Source organism: Bufo bufo, chromosome 5 (assembly GCF_905171765.1).
Source record: "Bufo bufo chromosome 5, aBufBuf1.1, whole genome shotgun sequence".
NCBI lineage: Eukaryota > Metazoa > Chordata > Amphibia > Anura > Bufonidae > Bufo > Bufo bufo.
This window is the reverse complement of record NC_053393.1, coordinates 168136934-168144769: the sequence shown is the minus strand read 5'-3', so window position 1 is coordinate 168144769 and position 7836 is coordinate 168136934. Positions and strand designations below refer to the sequence as shown.

The 7836-nt window shown below is 46.1% G+C and overlaps 1 protein-coding gene across 4 annotated transcripts in view; it reads left to right on the top strand.

Annotated features, from left to right (window-relative positions):
- Window positions 1-408: 408 nt before the first annotated feature.
- The window catches only part of EPB41L3 (erythrocyte membrane protein band 4.1 like 3), a 342189-nt gene continuing 334761 nt past the window's right edge, over window positions 409-7836 (top strand). For 3 of the 4 annotated variants that reach the window (XM_040433753.1, XM_040433752.1, XM_040433751.1), the window contains exon 1: window positions 410-622. The gene's annotated coding sequence lies outside the window, so the exon portion shown is untranslated. Of the gene's footprint in view, window positions 623-7836 lie in introns of all 4 variants that reach the window. The other variant, XM_040433765.1, reaches the window with a different exon arrangement.

The following is a 7836-nucleotide window of genomic DNA, read 5'->3' as shown; positions in this document are numbered from 1 at the left end:
TTCATATGATATTAAAAATTAAAATAAATGATTTAGTATTTTTTTTATGTATTTTACTTATTAAAAGTGAAATTGATAATAAGAATTTTAACTAAACCTAAACAGGTTCCTTATATGTTTTTAGGATGTATTGTAGATTTTATTTTTATTCTATCCTATGTACTATCATTCTATTCTTTTTAGTGTCCATACTGTCCTAGGTTTTCTGCCTCATGTAGTCGTGGCCAGCCTGTTACTGTCATTCTACTGGTGGACACTAGGGGGAGCGCTCCCCTCTCGGCCGCATTAACTCTTTCAGTTCCAGATTTTCCTTGACACCGCACTGTAATAACGCTGAGGTTTGTCTAGCGCTGAACACAACTCATTAACCCCAATCCCTTCAGAGAGCCGGACTGCACCAATCAGCAGCTGAGCTGGGAGGGACCATGACAAGACACTCCGGGGGGGTAGCAGTTCCACATTGGGTTGCGCAGCTTTGCAGGTGTGACAGCGAGGAGACTGGACCTGTGGGTGATCCGCCGTCATCCCCCCCCCTGCACTCCTGTCTGTTAGGAGCGGCCGCTGTGTGAGGAGCCCGCTGCCAGTCACTTGTGTCAGGAGCTCTGGCCAGTGCGCCTCTCAGGTTAGTTCCATCCTTCCCATTCGTGTCCCTCAGAGTGTAACTTACCGCCGGGCGGTGGCAATGCATGGCTGTCCCGTGAAGGAGAAGCAGCTCTGCAGGCGGAGGCGTCCTGCTGCCGCCCAGACAGTGCACCTTCTTCTTCTGCATGCCACCTCCATACAGAGACCCAGGGCACATTACAGTATGACATGGGCAGTGACAGTTCTAACGTGCCAAGTAACACCCTTGCTCTGCTCTGTCATATGAAGGAATGTCCCTTTCATCAGATGTGGATGGCTTAAAGGGGGTGTCCATTACTGTATGATAAAGTGCCCCTCTGTAACCTGCTACATGGGAGGTCCCCTATGAGACCTGATGGTGGCATTCTGAATAATGGACAGTCCCTTCAAATCTACTTCCATAGATATGTGAAACGATGCAGCGGTGATCACCCCTCCGTTATCATTACCTGAGCGCCCCCCCAAATGACTCCCATTCTCCTACCTACCACCCACCCACCATGACGCCTTCTACTTTCTACATTTTGATGTTCTCCATGTAGTCCAGTCCTTGGTTCCTCTCAGCTTCTTTCTGGGCATCACCTGTTAAATCGGTGTCTCATGGTTATAGAAAGCTCCAGGTACTGCATCTGCATTGTGCTATCACTCCCATCATCCGGTGTAAGGCTACACCACCCAAATCCACGCACACATGTAAATGTTACTTTGCATGCCTGTGGTGTGAACAGGGAAAAGCAGCCGCAGATGACATCCCCCCCCCCAGAAGGATGCATGCTGATCAGAGACATTGCTTCATGTCACGTAGGTTCACATGGCTAGTATAGGAATGCCAGGAAACAGAAGTTGATACTGGGAGTAGTGGATGTTCAGAAATTGGATCTTCCATGCTGAGAAGGGGAGGTATACTGTAATTTGATAGCTCGGGGCTCACAGCTTCGTGTGTCACTTGTCACTTCTGTCCGTTATGTATGGTCAGTTATTGATGGGGGTGGGAATCGGTTTACGAGAGTCTCCTATGTGCTGATTCACTCATAGCATGGTCAAGGTATAGGGAGGATGATTTGGGCAGATCATATGCTCCTATACATGAGAATTCAGAACGGTTCAGAGTGCACTGGAGCTCCAGCACAGTCAGAATGGACTGCTCATCACCATGTTTGAGCTGCTTGTATCTCCAGCATGGATCCTGTCCTGGGCACCCAGTGATATGGAAATGTGTATGGTCGGTAGAGGGCGGTGATCAGAAAATGCCCCCTGGTGCCAGTACTAGGGTGCAATAGTCCCTGCTGTCTACTTGAGCCATCATCAAGGACTAGGTATCCACATTGATCCTGCAATGATCACAGTGATCAGAAAATGCCCCCCTGGTGCCAGTACTAGGGTGCAATAGTCCCTGCTGTCTAGCTGAACCATCATCAAGGGCTAGGTATCCACATTGATCCTGCACATGAACCACATTGATCCTCCAGAGATCAGAAAATCCCCTGCGGTGTCAGTGCTACAGCGCAATAGTCCCTGCTGTCTAGCGGAACCATCATCAAAGGCTAGGTATTCACATTGATCATGACAATCATTCACATTGATCCTGCAGGGACCACAGTGATCAGAAAATGTCCCCTGGTTCCATTGCTAGTCTAGTAGAAGCATCATCAAGAGCTAGGTTATCTACATTGGTCCTGCACATGAACCACATTGATCCTCCAGAGATCAGAAAATCCCCTGCGGTGTCAGTGCTACAGCGCAATAGTCCCTGCTGTCTAGTGGAACCATCATCAAGAGCAGGGTATCCATGTTGATCCTGCAATGATCACAGTGATCAGAAAATGCCCAGTGGAGCCAGTGCTAGGGGACAATAGTTCCTGCTGTGTAGTGGAACCATCATTAAGAGCTAGGTATGCACATTGATCCTGCATTCTTAGAAAATACCCCATGGTGTCTGTGCTAGAGCCCAATAGTCCCTGCTGTCTAGTAGAACAATCATCAAGAGCAGGGTATCCACATTGATCCTGCAGTGATCAGAAAATCCCCTGTGGTGCTGGTGCTAGGGGACAATAGTTCCTTCATCAAAAGCTAGGTATCCACATTCTCAGAAAATACCTCATGGTGCCGGTACTAGGGTGCAATAGTCCCTGCTGTCTCGTAGAACCATCATCAAGGGCTAGGTATCCACATTGATCCTGCCAATGATCCACATTGATTCTGCAGTGTCCATAGTGATCATAAAATGCCCCCCTGGTGCCAGTGCTAGTCGCATCATCAAGAGCTAGGTTATCTACATTGATCCTGCACATGAACCACATTGATCCTCCAGAGATCAGAAAATCCCCTTCAGTGTCAGTGCTACAGCGCAATAGTCCGTGCCTTCTAGTGGAACCATCATCAAGAGCAGGGTATCCATGTTGATCCTGCAATGATCACAGTCATCAGAAAATGCCCCGTGGTGCCAGTGCTAGGGGACAATAGTTCCTGCTGTCTAGTGGAACCTTCATCAAGAGCTAGGTATCCACATTGATCCCACATTCTCAGAAAATACCCCAGTTCTAGGGCGCAATAGTCCGTGCCTTCTAGTGGAACCATCATCAAGAGCAGGGTATCCATGTTGATCCTGCAATGATCACAGTCATCAGAAAATGCCCCATGGTGCCATTGCTAGGGGACAATAGTTCCTGCTGTGTAGTGGAACCATCATTAAGAGCTAGGTATCCACATTGATCCTGCATTCTTAGAAAATACCTCATGGTGCCGGTTCCAGAGTGCAATAGTCCCTGCTGTCTAGTAGAACCTTCATCAAAAGCTAGGTATCCACATTCTCAGAAAATACCTCATGGTGCCGGTTCTAGGGCCCAATAGTCCTTGCTGTCTAGTAGAACCATCATCAAAAGCTAGGTATCCACATTCTCAGAAAATACCTCATGGTGCCGGTTCTAGGGCCCAATAGTCCTTGCTGTCTAGTAGAACCATCATCAAGAGCATCCACATTGCTCCTGCAGCGATCAAAAGATGCCCTGTGGTGCCACCGCTAGGGTCCGATAACCCCTGCTCTCTAGTAGAGCCACCATCATGAGCTAGGTATCCACATTGATCCTGCCAACTTTTTCAGAGCTCATCTTTAATAGCGGTATGTTATGAAGATGAGTTTGCAATGATGAGCTCTGCTTTCCTATCATGGCACAGGGCATTTCTCCTGGCAGGATCCAAGATTCCTATATGTATCTGCTATGTGTGCCCCCACCACGTGCTGATCTGCAGCATAAGACTCCACTCCTGCCATCCAAGTTCATGTCACCAGGCGCTAGGGTAAAGATGCACAAGGATGGGGGATGGGACTTCCAGCAAAGATTAACCAGCTCAAGCTCATAGCACATACTGAAGCTTAGCACTTACTGGCTAGGCTGTGCTGAGCTAAAGATGTTCATGCCTTGAGTTGCGGTGGCTGAGCCTTGATGACTGATGCAAAGATCACAGAGCAAAGTTTATATCTAGATCAGCAAACATGAGGAATTAGTTTAAAGACGCCTTAATTAGACCTAGAACAGTCAGCTATCTGGTTAACCCTTACCGCCCTTTGAAAGAGAATACTAACTGTTCTGCGGCCAGGATTCGACCTCTTTTGATCTAGTGGAATCTGATTTAGTATTCCATTTTATCATCCCCAGATTAAAATATTTTAATCTGAAAGACACTGACAAAGCCGTAGTGACGTTTTCCCAGCTTGAAACAGTAATAGTATGTTCTGCAGTTGGCGGGTTAGTAAGTGAACCTTGGAGACAACCGCCATTAATGGTGGCACTCGTGAGGGGGCAGATGTATGGAAACTGCTTTTATTTCTTAACCTTTTTTTTTTTTTAAAGGCCTCTTTATGCGGCACGTAATCCGTCTGTGCAGATGTCCATTCGTCTTGTTTCCTATTTATGGTGTAAATCTGCTTTGATATGCAAGGACGTGCTGATGTACTGTGCTGTCATGAAGTAAGATGAATAACCAGCCATACATCAGCTTTCCCTTTAAGGATACCTGGACACAATGCAGATTACGTGCAGTTTTTTGAGAAATCTCACCACGTTCATTTTTTTTGTTGTTCATGCGGAAATTGTCCTGCCGTGCGGATTTTGTCAATTGTTTAAGTGACACCTTATGTAGACTGGTTGTTCCCATAGACTTCAATGGGGTTGTTAACAAAAACAGAAAATACACACCAAAAAAAGCATAGTTTTGCAGTTTTGGTGCAGATTTTCTGTGCACGTCTGCATCATGTGGCCTCTTGCACATGACCGCGTGTGTCCCGTGGCCGTATTGCGGCCCGCATATGCAGTGACCAGGAATGGGTTGGCTGACGCCACTTTTAGTGCAGTGGCCGGGTCAGGTGGATAATATATCCTGTATTTGTTCGTGACGCCAATTGCAGCGTGCACACTGTACTATCCCAGGGCCCTTCCAAGGTGTTACAACGCACGTCCCAGATTAGGAATGCCAGAGTGGTGTAATGGCCTATAATGTCTCTGTGGTGCTGTGGTAGTTGTGTCACGGTGTCTCCTACCTGGGTACGGCCGGACTCCTGGCTCTTGGCTCACTTGCAATAAATTTGAGTGTAGTGATGGTAGGAGTAATAGAGGAATTTTGCTGAAAAAATTATGTCCAGACCTTTAGATGAAGTTCAAATGTTGCTTTACTTGAAATAACTTGCGTCCAAGCAGTATTCAAGTTTGGTCTCTTGGTCCCAGCAGGTATTGGCAATGATTGGCAGGAATGAGTTCTTCTGCTTTAAATGTGGAGCTTGCAGGATAAAAGCGTCTGCTTGGTAGCTCTGTAACTGTGGCAGGGTTAGCTTCTGCACTTATCTGGTACCTTCTGCTTTCTTCCTGGAACTCTGGATGTTGTCTGTAGTTTCTGCTTTCCTCATCCAGCAGAGCTGAGGGTGCTCAAGCTGGGTATATGTCCAAGTCTCAGCCGAGACTAGGTCCTTGCTGTCTTCCCTATGCAGGGGAGCTCCACACACACACATCCTACCCCTAGCAGGGGGTGGGCTACATTCCGCCCTAACTTCCTTCTCCATCCATGCTGCAGGATGTGGGACCAGCCCACCTCTCCACAGATGGGGAGCTAAGCAGGAATAATCCATTCCAGCTCAGATACACTAAAATGCCTTGTTCCTGCCAATGGGTTGCTGCTACCTACTGGTAACCAGGCAAATTACATGAACAATTACATTTAACATGGTTTTGTATGCACATTTGTGGAGGACATCATTTAAATTGCACCAGATGACAGTATAAAGGCTCTTAGAAGATAGTAGCGGGGTAGATGCGTGTAGTAACACAACTTTGTGGTCCACAATACACGGGACACCAGCCGTGTGCATTCTGCATCACGGATGCGGACCCATTCACTTCGCATGGAGATGCGGTGCGGAACAGAACCACGGAACGGAAGCACTCCGGAGTTCCTCTGTGGTGTTCCGTTCCACAAAAAGATATAACTTGTCCTATCTTTTAGCGGAACAGACCGATCGCGGACCCCACTCAAGTTGCAGCTGGCCCACGGTCGGTGCCCGTGCATTGCGGACCGCAATTTGTGGGCACGGGCAGCACACGTTTGTGTGTAAGGGCCTAAGGTTAATGTCAAGGCTACCTGCATACAGGTGCAAGTAAACATGCAGAAGATCTGCATGGATTTCTATGCGTTTCTGCACCGAAAAGTGCATGTGTTTTTTTCGGTTTTTGGTGCAGATTTGATGCAGTTTTGCCACACATCTCATGCTTCCATTAAAAAGATGAAATCCGGCAAAAATCGCTAAAATAATTAACATGCTGTGGATTTCCAAATCTGAACGGCAGGTCAGTTTCTGCATGGATCAAAAAAGCAAAGTGCACATGAGCAGTTTTGTATTGACCCATTGATAAAAAAAAAACCACACATCTGGAAAAAAGGTTTTCGTGCTGAATTTTTTAGGCAGATTTTTAAAATCAGCCGTGTGAACATACCTTAATGGTCCCTTTAAAGGTGCCGAAAATTTTATACGACTGAAAATCAGTTCCTTTCATTAGAATGGGGTCGGTTTGGCAGGAAGCACATGGATTTCTGCAAGTCCCTTTCAAATGAATGGAACTGATTTTCGGCCGAAAAACATGCATCAAGAAAACGCTCTGTGTCAATAAAAATACAGATGATAAAAAAAGAAAACGCTCTGTGTGAACCCACCATAAGAATAATTGAAAACAAATCGCTAAGATGTGCCACCAATGTCTAACAGGTGCAGTTCCCACCTCTGGGACCCACACCTGTCTCTAGAAGGAAGCCTGCAAAGTGAAGGAGAGTGGACTGCACACCCTTCCATTCATTTCTATGGGAGTGCCGAAAATAACCGTGCCGTGTTTGGGCCATGGTTTTCATGGATGGTTGGTAGGAGATGCTCTGGAAAACCAATTTTCAGCCTAGCAGTGTCCGTGGAATGTACATGACACACGAAGAGCTAAAAACGGACACATGGACCAAACACTGACGGATGAACCTTTGACCATCTTGTCACATATGTCATCACGGACGTGCTTTCACACAACCGTTTTTTTTCTCCCGTTTATGGGCCGTTTTTTGCGTTCCGTATAATGAACCATTTATTTCAATGGTTCCGCAAAAAAAAAAAACTGAATGTACTCCGTATGCATTCCGTTTCTGTATTTCCGTTTTTCCGTTCCGTTGAAAGATAGAACATGTCCTATTATTGCCTGCAAATCACATTCCGTGGCTCCATTCAAGTGAATGGGTCTGCAAAAAAAACGGAACACATACGGAAATGCATCCGCATTTCTTCCGTATCCGTTTTTGCAGAAACATCTATTGAAAATGTTATGCCCAGCCTAATTTTTTCTATGTAATTACTGTATACTGTATATGCCATACGGAAAAACGGAAAGGAAAAACGGAACAGAAACTGAAACACAACGGAAACAAAAAACGGAACAACGGATCCGTGAAAAACGGACCTTAGGCCTCCTGGACACGACCGTATAGCTTTTTCAGTGTTTTGCGGTCCGTTTTTCACAGATCCGTTGTTCCGTTTTTTGTTTCCGTTGTGTTTCAGTTTCTGTTCCGTTTTTCCTTTCCGTTTTTCCATATGGCATATACAGTATACAGTAATTACATAGAAAAAATTAGTCTGGGCATAACATTTTCAATTCCATGGTTTCCTTACACTGCGTGCGGATGAGATTTCTTAAA